This window comes from Sceloporus undulatus, chromosome 4, assembly GCF_019175285.1.
Source record: "Sceloporus undulatus isolate JIND9_A2432 ecotype Alabama chromosome 4, SceUnd_v1.1, whole genome shotgun sequence".
Taxonomy (NCBI): Eukaryota; Metazoa; Chordata; class Lepidosauria; order Squamata; family Phrynosomatidae; genus Sceloporus; species Sceloporus undulatus.
In genome coordinates this window covers 118,733,505-118,750,321 of record NC_056525.1, presented here as the reverse complement: position 1 = coordinate 118,750,321, position 16,817 = coordinate 118,733,505, and the positions used below count along the sequence as shown (strand labels likewise).

Sequence of the window (16,817 nt, the reverse complement as noted above, 5' to 3'; positions counted from 1 at the left end):
GAGTGAGTCACACACTCTCAACCCCAGAAACCCCCATGATAAGTTGCAATAAGCCGGAAACTACTTGAAGCTACAGATCAACAACAACAACAACAACCACAACAACAACAGGAATGTTTGAAATGAACCAGCCGGATCAGGTTAGGTAAGCCTTGCATAGGTAGGCAAAAACATTTTGAACTTTCTAGAGGCCACTTGAAGGCTTCCTCCAAAATCTATCCAGGGATGACCTTTTCTTCCACCAGCTTCCACTTTTCTAGCTAGACAGAAGAAAAGGAAAGGCTTGGTGGGCATAAAAAGCCTTAAAAAAAGGATATCCACTCAGGGATTTTTTTTAAAAATGAGGTATGTCTGTTGTTGAATATAGCCACCTTCTCTTAAAACGTAAGGCATGCATAGTTGTATTAAGCAACCTTACTTCTCAAAGGATATTACAGGGCTGGAAAAGGTGTAGGAAAGGGGGGAAATGCAGACAGATTTTTTAGCTTAGAAAAAAATATAAAGAGACAGATGTGATAGAAGTGCATAAAATTATGCATGATTTGGGGGGTAATGTACAATAGTGAATTTTTCAGCCTTACAGTACTGGGCAGGGGGAGATCTGAAAGAAAATGGTTGGAGAATTCAGGATAGACAGAAGGAAACACATATCCAGAGAGTACATTTTTAAATTGTGGAATCTCTTTATCACAAGGAGTTGTTGGGTAGCTGGCACAATGATGGCATTTGGCAATTTGGGGTATAAAACTTTGCATATGATTGTGTATGTTAAGCACATTGCTGTAATTTTATTCACTTATGTTAAATTGTATGTAAATTACTAGCATGGGTATAAACCTGGCATCATTACTTAGCAATTTGCGTTAAGTATTGCATTTTAAAGAACAGGGTGTGCTCTGATTACTATCTGAAAAGACATTACTGTGTAACAGATTTAAGGGGTAATGCATGTATACTCAGAAGAAGGTGCTGGTGTGCTCAATGGTATTTATTCCTACATAAGTGTGTATAAAAATTTAGACTTTCTGGTAATGTTGTAGATAATTGTTATGGTGCCTGTCTGGCTCCACTTAGGCACACTTAATAATCTCTTGTATTTATCTAATTTTTGTCTCAGATACTACTGTTAAAAATAAATGGATAAATAAAACATCAGTATTGAAAAAACCTGTGTTTGCTTTGATCATTAGTAAAATGCTGTGAAATAAATGCTTTTTAATAACCTCAGGTTACAATAACTTGTTCTAGCAGAGCCATCTTAGCATATTTATTATCATATTTTTCTTATTACTTTATTAATCAAAACATTATGTTTACATCCAAATCTGCCCATTAGAAATAGTTCATGCCAATAGCCCCAGGGAATGGAATTGTCAGTTTAAGAGAGGCAGGTATGGCAGACCAGTTCAGACTTGGCAGACTCTTCTTGGAGGCAGGATATCTTTTATCAAAAGAACAGAGCCAGAAATGGTTTGTAGTAAAACGAGGTTGGAGCCAATGTGACATAGCAGTTTGAGTCTTGGACTAGGACACTGAGAGACTAGGGTTCAAATCTCTGCTCAGCCATGGGAATCCACTGGGTGACCTTGAGGAAGTCACACTTTCTCAGCCTCAGGAGAAGGCAATGGTAAACCCCCTCTAAACATAATTCTGCCTAGAAAACCCTGTGATAGACCCCCTCCTCTTTTAGGATTGTCATAAGTTAAAAAATGACTTGAAGGCACACAACAACAAAAAAAGACAAAACGAGGTACAAAACCCTTTTTTCTTCCACTTCAGTTCAGATACAATCAATCTTTTTCTAGTCCTCATTTATTATTGGTCTGAGTGTGCTTTTTCTGTGGTAGCCCCCATAAAAAGACCCTTCTGAATGCTTTCCCTTAGGAAGTGTGCCTTTTGACAGTTCATCATGTTTTAGAAGCCAGGTGAAAATGTTGCTCTTGTTCTGGGCAGGGGATCAGTTTTGATAAGTTTAAAGGCCTAGATTTGGTGACTTATTGAGATGTTCTCTGTTGTACTGGATGAGAGATGTTTTGGCTTTGATGTTAGTTTTTAAAAATAGTAGTTAAAACATTTTAATTGTTTTTTAATTACTGCCCTGTTGCTTATTTTTAGCCTAGGCTATTTTTAGTTCTCATATATATTTTTGTAAACTGTTTCAGAATCCCTTTTGGGCATGAGAAGGATTCATACCTTCAGTTAACTAAATCAGCTAACTAACTTTAATGAGCTAAATTGGCTAAAATACCTTTAATTAGCTAAATCAATTGGCAAACTTGTTTGGGGAGAGACAGTGTTAGTATAAAGGAGAGCTACAGAATTCTGCTTCATGTCTGATCCACATAATTTTCCTGTTCATCTGCTTCCAGAATGAGGAGACCTCTGTGTGCTCACAGATACTCATCCCATAGCAAGGAGTTACACTGGGTAGGAGTCTCTGAGTAGAAAAGTCCCCCTGCTGTAGGAGTTGCAGCTGTATTTGGGAGCAACCAGTGCAAGGATGATGACCAGTGCCAAAAAGGTGTTCTTCCTGAGTATTTAGGAAAGTTACTCATTTGGACTTGCATTTCTCAGAATCCTTCAGTTGTGATGAATTTAGCCATGCTGGCTAAAGGATTCCGAGAGTCATTCAGAGAACTAACTTTTCCAATTTCTATCTGTGGCCCCCTTGTATTCCCATCCCCATACAAGTAACTGTATGAGAGATGTTTGTGAGAGGATGTGAGAGATGTTTGATGTGCAGGTACTCAGTGAATGTTCTATTACAGGGGGAAAAAACTGTCTGATATCAAATCAGACTAATATTTTATCTTGCTCAGTATTGTCTTATCTACATTGACTGGGAGCATCTCCTCAGGATTTCTGATGAGAGTCTTTCCTATCCCTATTTATTTCCCCACCAATACTTTTGAAAAACTATATTTGAGGGAGACATTTATGTAGGACCATGACCAGTAATTCCTTTACCAGTATACCACATAGTGCTACTTATGGACTGCTAGAATTAAAGCAAGATACAAACTAATTCCATAATTCATGGGCCTGTTCCCCACGGGCAAAAAGTACGTGCTCGGCACGTACTAGGGTTAGAAAAGAGCGTCCCTTCCGGACGCCCTAACCCTAGTACGTGCCAAGCACGTACAAAATGGTGGCACCCTATACACATGGGCGCTGCCATTTTGATGTTGCGGATACTTAGCGTCTGCACGTCGCGGCTCACATATGATGCTGCTGCCGGCAGGAAGCCTTGCCGTTTGGAGGCTGAGGCTTCCCCGCAGTGGGAACAGAGGCACCGGCAGACTTTTTGGGCGGTCTGTAAAACGCCACAGATGCCTTATATGTTACCCACCAAGGCCTTCCTCTACTCCATACTCTCCTTTTATATTGATCATAGGGTGCAGAAATAATGAAGTTTGACACCACTTTAAGTGTCGTAACACTATCCTAGGGAAATCTGGAAATGGAAGTTTTACAAGGTATTTAGCCTTCTTTGCCAAAGAAAACTGGTGCCTTACAAAAATAAAATTCCCAGGATTCTGTAGGATGGAGTCATGGCATTTAAAGTTGTGTCAAATTGTATTATTTCTACAGAGTAGATGCACCGTTAATTTGAGTGTCTGTGTGATTCCTTGTGGTGGAGAAAAAAATGCTTGTGTCTGTATAGTTTTGTGGTGAATAGAAGGATGCACGATTGAATGGTGGAGAATGGATGGAGGTTCATGTAGTGCACATTTGTGTGTACTGGGAGTTTATTGGGAGAAGAGTGTAGTAGTAATCTGTCTCTGTGTGTGGTTGGAGTAAATGCATGTTTGTTTGGGATATTTTCTGTGTCTTTGCAGCATGGGGTGTTTGCTTTTTGTGTGCAATTTTGTGTGATCTTTGAATCTGGAAAATACATTTGATGAAATATAATACAGAGGTAGCTTGGCACAATAATTGGCTTTCTGTAGAATGAACATTCTGTTGCAGTGAACTTTGTGGATTCAGAAAAGCATCTGTCTTCCAGGGTGTGAGTATGATTAAATCAATATATTTTAAGTTTTACTTTTTACAAAGGAAGATCAGGACACATTTACACTTATGACATTAAGAGCTTAATTAGGTGCACTGAATAGGAATAGAAAGAAGATTAACAAATGGTTGAAAAATATGTTTTTAAAGAGTTGAGAAGCCCTGATGAGAAGAATCCCAAACTGATGACAGTCATTAGTTTGGGACTTACTCTACATCAAATTTATACACAATTGTTTTGTGCAGAAAACCGAATTTCCTGCATGGCAAAAAAATTCACTGCAGAAATATTAATACCTGCACAGCAAAACCTGTTTTATGTGCTGAAAATGTAGAGATTTGGGAGTTATTCTGCGTGAAATCCATACATGGTAGATTTACATAGAAAACAGCATTTTCTTTGCAGAAAATAGCACTACGCACAGGAATTCACATTTCTGCACTGAAATAATATTTTCCATGGAGAAAATGCTGTTTCTTTCACAGCAAATGTTTTCTGCACAAAACAACCACATTCGAATTTTGTGCAGCGTAAGTCCCAAACTGTGAATAACTTTTGAAAATTGTGTGGTTTTCTAAGACTTATTCGAAGCAGGAAGAAAATTGCTGAAATTACTTGTTCTTCTACATTCATGAAGAAACTTACTGAAAAACTACATCCTTAGCATAAATAGCACTCAGAGCTTCTTCTTATTGTTATTCTTATTAAGCTTCATTTATAGAGTGCTGTAAATTTACTTCTTGAAGATAGAGTTCAAGTGTTACCCTGCAGGAAAGGGCAGACAGACTTTGGCTTAAATTCTATTGTTCAACTTGACTAAAGTAAAAAATTAAATCATTGGGGTTTAGCTAATTATAGACTCACCATTCAATAATTGAGCCAATGGCTCTACTCAGTGCTCAATTGTACTGCATATTTGACTTGGATCTTGGTTCAGATTCTATTTATGGGCCAGTTGATAGATTACACAGAAAGAATGCTTGTGTTTATCACTTTATATCCACTCAACAAAAAGGTGCAGCATATGATATAGTATGTTGTGTTGCCTTTGGCATTGAGCTGGAAGTATATGTTAATGTCTTTGTTCTCTGAACATATTTCTTTGCATATAGCTACAAATATGCAAAAGTCGCTTTCATTCATCACTCTATTTCCCTATTTTTCTTCCTGTTTTGTTTAAAATATTGATTCATTGTTAAAATAAAAGTAGCCACCATATCTGTTTAAAATTATAGATATAGACAGATTTATAGAATGAAAGTGGGTATGTCACTCCTACCAACATTTCACAGATGAAAGCTGGGACATACGGCCAAACAACATCAGAGTGTGTCGGGGATGGAAAAAGCAATACATGAGGAAGAACACAGCAGCTAGAAGAGGCTGTAGCAATTTGCTTTTGCTTGAGCCAACTGGGAAGGGCAAGATTCTCCCCCTTCTTAGCCTCGCTATCCTGCTGAGTTAATTAAATGTGAATAGTTTTTGCACTTTGACCTCAGCAACTGAAGTAAGCTGAGGAGAAAGGGATAAAGTGGGCAAAAGAAAGACAAATGAATAATTTTAAATGAAATCTGGAGAAACAGGAGATTAATCGGGACTGTCCCTGCCAAATTAAGACAACTGGAGGTATGAGAATACCAAGTATGATACATTTTGTGTCCCACTATTCCACAAAATGATTGAATGGTGTGATAGACAATGTGCATTGCTGAGGACTTTCTATAAACCCATACTGAAGCATCCATAAGAAAGGGAGGAAGTCTCACATCTAAGTCTCAGGAGGATCACTAGGTACATTGCTTTTCCAACCACTGACTCGCGCAAGATCACCCAATGGGTTTCCATACCAGAGAACTCTTACTGTTTGTAAATTCCTGTTCATGCCCTTCTGGAATTTTATGCTGCTGGCCTGTGCAAGGAAACCCATTCAGGAAAAGAAGATAGACCCTTTGTTTATTCATTCTTTTGTTTTTATGTGCTTGTTTCCGACACACAGTCACTCTCAGTTCAGGCGAACATTCCAAAATGTTAGTAGAGTTGGAAGTATTTGCGTAACTTGCTGGTCACAAAAGAAGGAGATAAAGCTGAGTTTGCATGATCCTTCCCTCCTTCCCTTTTGTTTTTTGCCTTGGAATTTCTGTTGTGATTAAGTAAAGAGAAAATGATTGGTTCTATCTACCCATAAAATGTTTTGCCAGCTTGCCCAGCTTCCTATACCTTCAATCTCTAAAACTTGTGCTAATCACCCAAACCTATTTGAGCTTCATGTTGTCAGCTCATTCTCTGTTAAGACTTAAGATATTAACACTCACGAGAGAAGGAAGGGGAAGATGCTGTGGTGTCTTAGGCTGCATCTGCACTGCAGAAATAATCCAGTTTGACACCACTTTAACTGCTACGGCTCAATGTTATGGAATTCTGGGAACTGTCGTTTGGTGAGACATTTAGCCTTCTTTGTCAGAGAGCTCTGGTTCCACAACAAACAGTGGTGTCAAACTGGATTATTTCTGCAGTGCAGATGCAGCCTGAGATGAACACTTTTGTCAGTTACTCTTGATGCTAATGGTAATGCCAAGACAAATTGATTGGTCTTATACACTTGCCAGCCTGAGTGAGAGCTTAAGAAATAGTATGGAATAGTCAGGAAAGGATATTGAGCTGAACAGTTGGCTAGCAAACTGTTATATTTGTTTTAATTTGCTACAAATTATACCATCGTGTTCATGGTCAAATTACTATCACCCATCCTTTCATTATCACAGCCCATTATAATTTTACTGAAAGCTTTCCTGTAGCTCAGGCCTAATGCCTTGCAGGCAGGCATAAGATGTAAGATACAGATTTATTTAGGTTTAATAAAATTTAATACAGCTTTTGCAAAACTCCTGACTGGTTTCTTTGGCAACTAGCTAGGCAGGTGTTTACTTGATCCAAGTATCAGAATACAGCAACATAAAAAAGAAAATCCTATACATTTTTGTTTGTTTCTGCAACATTTTTAGAAGTGAATAAATGCCCCAAATATCGGTTTTCTAGATTTTCTTTTTTTAATGTCAGGTGTTGGTGAATCTTAAGCTCTCCAAGAGATGTATTACATGTATATTGTATAACTAGTTGTGTCTGTTTGCCTAAATACCCTAAAGTCACCAGTTTCTATCTGATCTTGGAAGCTAAACAGGAATAGCCCTGGTTTATACTAGGTTGGAAGACCACCAATGAATGAATGCCAGGGATTGTGGGCTATATTTCAAAGGAATGCATTCACAAAAACATTTCTGAGTATTCCTTGCCTAAAAAAATCCTATGAAATTTAGGTGGTTGTCATAAGTCAACAAGTGATGTGAAAACATGCACACACATACATGGGTGTACAATTTTATAAGACTTTATCTACAGTGCCAAAATGCCACCAGGTGTCCTCAAAGTTGACTGATAAACTAGGGCCCATAGTAGGGATTTAACACTTTGCCCTATGGCATCTCAGCTCTTGTTGCTGGAATCAGCAAGAAACATTTCATAATGCTGATAGTATAGCAGACAAAGGTGAGCTGAGGCCACATATGTAGTTTTTGGATAATTCTGTATCAGCTGTGATCCCTTGTTGACTATGCTCTTTTATCCAAAAGAAACAAAGATTGATTGGTGGACTTCCTATTGTTTGCCGGGTGGAAAGGAGGCAGCTGACAACCCATTTCAACTGGTTGTTATTAAAAATCCAGCACCTTTTCAATCTTTTGGATAATTCACAGCTGTTGCATGAGCACAGTATGATTCTTTTTGCCTGTTGCTGAGTTGTCAGATTACACAATAAGAACCATTAGCCTACAACGTATCATGATGATTCAGCATTGTTGGTCTGTCTGGGAGGATGGGGAATCCCCTTTTCACCATTTGGGATTATCAGAAGTATTTTCTAGCAGTCTGTGATTGCTGAAATGAATAATTGAAGCCATCTAGACAACAAATTTTCTAGGCAGCTGATAACCCTCCATATATTGTTTTCTTCCCTTCCTCCCTTTGTGTATATGATGGAGATGAGAAGGGGAACCTGAACAGTTCTTTTTGGTACACACCACAAAACTGTCCTCCTAAAGTCATAGAGATAAAAGGTTCCAACGGCCACTAGGGCCATCTCTCCCAGGGACAAATGTTGGCATTTGTCGATCAGAGAAGTGATTTCTACATTATTACATAATATGTGGCAGTAATACAGTGTGCCCACGTCATATGCAGGCGCGCTATATGCGGCTTCCAGCATATGCTGGAAGCTGTGCTGGAAAAGCTTCTCCCGCGCCCCAGAAGAAACAGTGAGGTGTGCACCAGGTGCGTGCCGCGGGAAAGACACCCATTTTTTCTAATGGGGCTTGAGTTTATGCGGTATTTCCCTTACGCAGTTGGGTCTGGAACAGATTCCCCACAAAAGGGAAGGGCCAACTGTAGTATTAACTAAATTTTAGAATCAAGATCTACCAGAATTCAGATTTCTGTATTTTTATCTGTTCTCTTTTTAAAATGTATAGTGTGGTGAAACTCAAGAGTTCTTTATGTTGTGTTCAGGGACTCAGGAATGCTCAATAAATATTTAAATGTTGTTTTTTGAATAGCAAACTTCCAGTTTTTTTTTAAAACCCTGTCTCTTTCAGAAACTGCTTGTTTTGTGTTTTGAGAAACACAAGACAGTTCTTTGAATCACACCTAGAAGCTTATTGCACTGGGCTCCAGGGACAGCCTCAGAACGGAAGGAAAGGAAACGGAATGAGTGGGGGACGGATTTTATCGCACACACCAGTCCCTCACTCATTCCATTCCCTCTCTCTTCCATGCCCATTCCGTTCCAGAAGGGAACGGTTTTTGAGAACTGTTTTAAACAGTTCTCAAAAATTGCCCCCTCTGGAACGGATTAAGAATGGAAGAGAGGGGGAATGGAATGAGTGAGGGACTGGTGTATGTGGTAAAATCCATCCCCCACTCGTTCTGCACCCGTTCCTACTCCTTCCGTTCCGTTCTGAGAACGGACTGAGGAGGAACAGTGCGGTAAACTTCCTAGAATTATATTACTCTTGCCATTCATTTAATGATCTTTGTGTATCACTTTTTTCTGTGTTGAAACACTCATGTTTTTATAAGATCTCTCTTGCTTTTGCCAGAACCACTAAGTCAAGAATTGTTAATTTTGAAGGACAAAGGGCCTCATTGGAGACATTGGAGGGCTGCACCTCCCATACCGTACTAGCTCTGACAAAAAACATCCCTTGCATATTCCCTCTAGGAGATACAAGGGGACATTTTTGGACCTTTCTGGGATCCTACAAGGCATTTTGGGGGCATTTTGAGGCAAAATAAGATTTTTTAAAAACAAAGATATTTACAAATGTTTGTTTTGACTCCTGGCCTCTATGGGGCCACCAAGCATGGGTGGGTCTTTGGAGGAAAAGCTTTTGTTTTTGACCAAAAAATTGGAATTTTTTTTACCCCTAGGGGGTCCAAAACAGTCCTCCGAGCCACATGTAGCTTTCACGCTAGATTTTGTTCATTTGTGTGCTAAATGTGGCCTGCTGACAAATACAGAAATTAAAGCATTTTGAGGTTAGAAATTTCTTTTGAATACTAGAAATGAATGCAGCCCACAGTCCTTCCATGTAGACAATCCACTCCCAGTTACTGGAATCCTTCTTCATTTCAGTGCTCTAATTTAGGGTGGATATGGGGAGGTGTCATTTCGCTGCTGATATAGTTAAATAACATAGCAATCCTTGCAGATTAGTTGCAGATCACTAAAAGTCTACCAATCAATCTAAATCAGAGGTGAGAAAAAATCTGACTAATGCAATGTACCTTAGCTCCAAGGTACCAAGATAAGGTGATTATGGCCCCAACTCTCTTGGACTGTCTTTTTTTAAAATGGAAATAAGCTACTGCCCTCCATTCAAATGTTTAACATAAAATATGTGTTTTTCAAAGCCAGATGTAGATCTCTGGCTATTTCTGGTTTGTTTTATGTTCTGGGATCATCTTTGTATCCTGTGAAGTTTCCAGACAGTCTAAAGATAAAAAAATTGCTGCCTCCCATATCCACCAAAGATGCTTAGCTCTATTCTAGATGTTCCTGCTGCTGCATTCTTCCCTGCTGTAGTGTGACCAGATGGCTGGGTGCTTGTACCTTTATGAACTGTGGAGTAGAGAGGAATTCTGGTGAGGCCAGTTTTCATGTGGAAATGTGAAAAACTGCACCTTCCACCATTCTCCCTTCTACACAGTTATTAAAGGCACCATGTGACAACATTAGTGTCTCAAGCTATGGCACGATAGGGGGGGGGGGACCCTGAGTAAATAGTATATCTAATCAGAGGATCTGTTTCATAGTGACCAACCTCTTATTCATGAGAGGCAAGCACTTAAAACCCTCTCAGAGTACTTAATTGTGCAATATTCTGTGCAGCAGAATGTAAGAAATTTGTCTTTATTATTGACCCTTTAAATGGTTATCAGCACTTAGTCACTGGCTGTTACTCCATGATTCAGTCAGACTGGTCAGGTTACATTCCCAAAGGACAATGGTGACAAGTAGCCTTAAAGACCATTGACAGCTTTAAACAAAAATTAAAGAGATATTTTATCCATGGTTTGAAAAAAAAGCCTAAATGCAGCACACCAACCATACTAGTCAGGTCTCTGATACTTGTTTTTGTAGTCCCATGACAGATAAGTTTCTTGAACCTCCAATTGGCAGTGTGCGCATAACTGATCACAATTTGTACAGAGTTGGGCTCATAGAAGCAGAAGCTGGAGCATGCTGAAAGATCTCATTTGTTATGACACTCTTGAGATGAACACAAGAAGCTGCTATATACCATTTTTCACCCTTGGCAGGTTTGAATGCAGCATGACATCTCATCTAGTATTAATGTCTAACAGTGACTTTCCAGGATCTAGGACAGGGTCTTTTGATATCTCTGCCTTTAGGTGTCAGGGATTGAACCTGGGAAATATGCATATGAGGTCTATGGATAACATTTTCCCATAAAGAAAACAAGATAGATTGCTGTGTGCATCAAGTCAGGGATACAATCAAAGAGGAATATAGAAAGATATTAACTATGGCCAAAAAGAATGAAAAGAAACAATGAGTGATAGGTGAAACATTTCAAATAGTTAAAGAAAGAGAAGCAAATGACACATGAACACAATCAGAACCGTAAATGCTACTGTCCAACAATTAGTGAAAAAGGACAAAGAGAATTACCACAACAACCAATGCAGAGAAGCTGATAACAAGAAAAGAAGCTCGTCTACAAGATCAAGAAACTCAAAGAGAAATTTAAACCAAAGGTGGGGGTGCTGTATGATTAGAAAAGGAACACAATACATGACCACAATGAAATTTTTAAAAAAAGAAAAGAAAGAAAGATGGAAAAATACACAGAAGGCTTATATAAAAATGTGGAAGGATGAATGATGCATGGGAAGAAGAAACTTATGAAGATGAACCCCAAATTTTGGAAACAGAAGTGAAAGCTGCACTGAAAGTAATTAAAATAAATCACCAGGAAAAGATGACATACCAATACAAGCAAAAGAGGCAGAATCAATCACAGTTGTAACTGAAATCAGCCAACAAATATGGGAAACAAAACAGTGGCCCAAAGACTGGATGCAGTCAATATAAATTCATATACACAAAAAGGATTCCTCTACACAACAAAAGAATGCAGCAACTATAGGAAAATCAGACTGATTTCCCATGGAAGCAAAATAATGCTCAAAATTCTGCAGCAAAAATTGCTATAAAGTGAGAAATCCCAGAGGTTCATGCTGAATTCAGGAAAAGAAGAGGCACTAGGAACCATACTGCAAACATGTGATGCATAATGGAGTATACCAGAGAAAATCTACTCATGTTTTATTGACTACAGCAAAGCATTGACTGTATAGATCACAAAAAGCTATGGAATGTTCTCAAAGAAATGGGAGTGGTACTACATTTGATTGTTCTCATGTGTAATCTGTGCTCAGGACATAAGGCTGCCATCAGAACTGAATATGGAGAAACAAAAATGGTTCCCAATTGGCCAAGGAGTCAGGCAAGGCTGTATACTGTCACCTTATTTATTTAATCTGTTTGCAGAAAATGTCTTATGGAGAGCAGGTTTAGACTCGGAGACAAGGAGAGTGAAGACTGGAGGAGGGAAAATTAACAACCTGAGATATTCATATGACACAATAGTACTAGCAGAAACCAACAAAGACCTGGAGCAATTAATGAAGGTCAAGGAGGAAGGTGCCAAGGACATTTAGAAGAATAACTAATGACCTTGAAAGATCTACAAGAATTCATCCTAGATAATGAGAGCATTGAAATAGTCAAAGAATTCCCATACCTTGGATCAAATATTGGTTGGAACAGTAACAGGTCAACAAATAACAAGTACACTAGAATTGGGAAGGGCAGCTATGAAAGAACTGGACAAAATCATAAAGTGTAATGGCACAGCTCTGAATACTAAAATGAGGATCATCCAAACCATTGTATTCCCCATCACCATGTATGGATGTGGGAGCTGGACAATGAAAAACACTGGTATAAAGAAAATAAATTCATTTCAGGTGTTGTGCTGAAGAAGAGTACTGATGATGGTCAAGAAGATGGTCAAGAAGACAAATAAATGGGTTCTAGAACAAAGCAGACACTATGTATCCCTGAAAGCCAGAATGACTCATACTTGAGCTGCCTCATGAGGAAAAATGAATAATTAGAAAAGGCAGTGATGCTAGGAAGGTGGAATGCAGTAGAAAGTGAGGAAGATCATATGCCAAAATGGTTAGACTCGATCAGGATCAGGCCCTGCAGGCCCTGAGCAGAGAGGGAGTACAGAGGGTCTTGGAGATGACTCACCCACAGGGTCATCATGAGTTGAAGTAGACTCAAAGATAGTTAACAACATCATTATCATCATTATCATAACTACTTTTCAAATCATTAAGAGAATAGCTAGGTTCCACATATCCTGATTCCACTGAGAGCCAGGATAGTCGGACCTATAAAGATCAGAGCTGTGAAAGTGAATTGGAACCCAATAGAGAACTTTCAGAAGAGATGACATATTTGTAGGCTGACTTGAATCTGGTGTTGGGAGTGCAGTATCGTTTTGCAGTAACTGGACACTGCTTTGAATCACTTTCAAAGGTGACCTCTGCTAAGAGGTACACTTCTATACCTCTGCTGCAAATTACAATAGCAAGTAACAGCAATGCTGATTTGGTATCTCTGGCCTCCTTGAGGATATAGCACTGTAAAAGCCAAGTTACGTTACCTTAGAAGCGTTGATGCTGTTCATGTGCCACTCCCAAAGTTCCCACATTGCTTTGGCAATCAAGGGTAGTTCTACTGTTTGAGCAGATGGGGCACTGCCTGCCTAAATCCTGACCCTTCTCCCAACCAATAAAGTGGTCCAAGGTATACACAGGTCATGGAATGGAAGAGACTGGGTCACCTCTGTTCACTTCACTCTCTGTTCAGCCAAGCACCCATAAGGACATGATATCTGATAAGGTGTAATACATGTAAGCCAGCGAATTAGTGTTATGTTTCATGCTGGCTGCAATCATTCAATATAGCCTTGGGGAAGTGTTTTTGTACATGAGTGCCTGTGTGTGGGTGTAGTGGGGAGGAATCATATTGGAATCCTCCAGTAGCAGCAGCCATTCTGTGAAAGTATATACAGATATTACTTCAGACTTCTATATTTTATTATATGAAATGAAAGATTATTGAGCTGCGGTAGTAAGACAAGGAGAATAAATTAACTGTATTTAACATGATTTCTGGTATTGAATCTCTAGCTTAGCAAGCAATATCCTAAAGGTGATAGATACGTGTTTAGAGCATGCCCATTGAAATCAATGAGACAAGTAAGTTGTGCTAATTGTATTGATACCAATAGGCAGTGGTGTCACTAGGGGGCTGTGGTGGTGTGTAGTGCAGTGACACCACTGATCCTCAAACATCTGTATTTGGGCAGAAACATTGTGGTATTTGTTTGTATCTCTTTGAAATGCTTTAAGAGATTGTGGGGGCCCAGGTTTTTTAAAATTAAAATTTCAAATTTCCAAATGTTTATTTTTTAAAAATTGTTTCAATTTTTTAAAAACGTATTGTTTTAAAATTTTCTTTAAAAACATTACATTTTAACCAAATCTTCACTATGTATATGTAAATACATTTAGGTTATGCATATGATACTGTAATTTGAAGGTATAATTTTAATTTTGCTAGTTGTTTATGTCACAACTATTAGCATTACATTCAGTGGTATATAAGAATTCTGATTTATGAGTAACATTAGTGCAAAAAAGCATTACTAAGGATTCAGTATGGTGTGTAATGGGAGGAGGTCAATGGGTGTGTGTGACACCATGAGTTCGCACCGGCTGACACCAACCCTAGGGATGCCATTGCCAGTAGGTCTATCTTTAGCTATGTCTGGATCCAGCTTGGACGCATGGTTTCAGCTCATTGTTGAAGACATGACAAACATCTTAATAATACTTAAAATAAATGACCTACTCCTGAAATGTGGATTTCCTTTGATGTTGATCTTTTCCACCCACATGAGAACCCTTTAAGATTTAATGCTATTTAGTGAAAATAACACAGGCTTGCTTTTCATTATGAACTCAGAAGAAAGTTATCACATCATACACATATAAACTCAGAATACAGTTCCAAGTAATGTCAGCATTGAGTCACAGTCACTGGAAGATCTGAATGCGCCGTGACGTCTGGGGGGAAAACACTTTCTTCCATTGTCTTTTGTATAGCTTCACAGTGAGGAATAAAGCAGTAATTTACTTTTTTATATTTACTTTTACACTTACTTTTATTATGGCTAACTACCCCATACATAACACTTTGATCTGCTGAGTTTTCTACCATTTGTTTAGTTCTCATAGCAACCCTATTGGGTAAGTGACGCCATTTCCGGCTTTACACATAAAAATGTGTAAAGAGGAAAGAAACTCAACCGAGACAGTCTAGTTGATCCTGGCAGAGTTGAACTGAAGGCCTGCAGGTCCAGCATGCTCTCAGAGCTAATTGGTGCTGCTCAAATGAATAAAATAGTTTAAGTGGTGTCTACTTAATTGTCATCTAGTTCTCTAAGTTTACATGGTATATAAAACAGAACCTTACCCAACTCTTTAAGAATTCATTGTGACTGTGATATTCTAGTATAAAGCTCATCATTATAAGATACAGGGGGAAGTAGAGAGGGCTATATATTGTACAAGCCATTGGAAGAATACTTCTGAATAATGTGTACAGGCTTTTTTTGTCTATATCTGTCTTAGACATTTGTGTACTTGTGCTCCTCCTACCCTTGTGACCTATGTTTCCTGTAGGGAGGAATTAGATTTTGCCTTTTCCACAGTAGTCTTGCAAACTGAATCTTGGCCTCTTGTCCTTCACTAACCTGGCATGGTCTAGATGCACTGGATTTCTACACCTCCTCCTATCCTCCCAAGCCAGACTGTAGAACACAGTCTTATAAGATAATGGGAGCTATTGAAAATAGGCATAGCCCCATTGCTGGGTTCTTAGGCAGAAGAGTGCTGCAAGAGTATGATAGAGAGTTTGTGTGTCACAATAATAAGCAAGTATGATATGAGTCAAATCATCCTTCTTCAGTTCTCTCTCTCAATCTGAATGGCATGAACTCAGTAGGTAGCCTCAACTCAGTAGGTGGCCTCAAACTAGCACTATCTCCTAGGACTTATGTGTAAATTACTGACTAGTCTTATTTGGTTGTTCATAAGATTTACTAAATTACAGCATGTTGAATTTTATAAATGTAAATGCTGGGCTTTATTATTACTGCTAGAATGTGACTACATGACAGAACTGAAAAACAGCTTTTACAGGTTTGATGGAATGACAATATATATATATAGTATTTGTAGTGGTTTGAGCATTGGACTATTATCCTGGCAATCAGGATTCGATTCTCCACTCAGTCATAGAAACTTTGGGTGACCTTGGGCAAGTCACACACTCTCAGCCCCAGAAAACCCCATAATAGGTTTGCCTTAGGGTCACCATAAGTCAGAAATGACTTGAAGACAAACAACAACAAAAGTAATGAAGCTTGTGTGATGCTGGGCTACCATTCTGACAGGCATTATTGGACAAGGCAGTACTTCCTTTTTACAAAGAAGTCCTTTGGCTGAACTTTGGATGGACTTTGGATTCCTGGGATACAAGGCAAGAACATTTACACTATAAAGCATGGCCATCCACAATGTCATCATGTTGAAAAATTATACAGTCAGCCCTCCATATCCACAGATTTTTTTATCCACAGATTCAAGCATCCATGCTTTGAAATATATTTGCTGAAGCTGTGCTGTAACAACAACAACAAAAATAGTGTGCGTGCCTGTGGCACGCACTCCAGTGGGGTTCAAGCATATATGTTTTTTGGCCTCATGTGTGTGTGTGGTGTGTGTGTGTGTGTGTGTGGAATGGATCCCTCATATAAGAGAAGTGCCCACTGTAATGCAACTTGAGCATCCACGGATTTTGTTATCCATGGGGGTCATGGAACCAAACCCCAGCGGATACCAAGTGTCCACTGTATCTTCAATAGAGAATTTTAAATTTGATTAATTTTATTTAAAGATACAAGGATGGTGGTAGGCACAGTCTTTTGGCAGAACACTAGAGGGTATCATGATGGCACTCAAGCCAAGTGAAGTGGGATGGGTCAGTCTACAATGAACCTGTGCAATGTTTTGACATATTCTGTATACA

At 38.9% G+C, this 16,817-nt stretch overlaps 1 protein-coding gene across 2 annotated transcripts in view; it reads left to right on the top strand.

Annotated features, from left to right (window-relative positions):
* The window catches only part of PLA2G4A (phospholipase A2 group IVA), a 96,677-nt gene that overhangs the window by 12,384 nt on the left and 67,476 nt on the right, over positions 1 to 16,817 (top strand). The gene's annotated exons all lie outside the window — the stretch shown is intronic.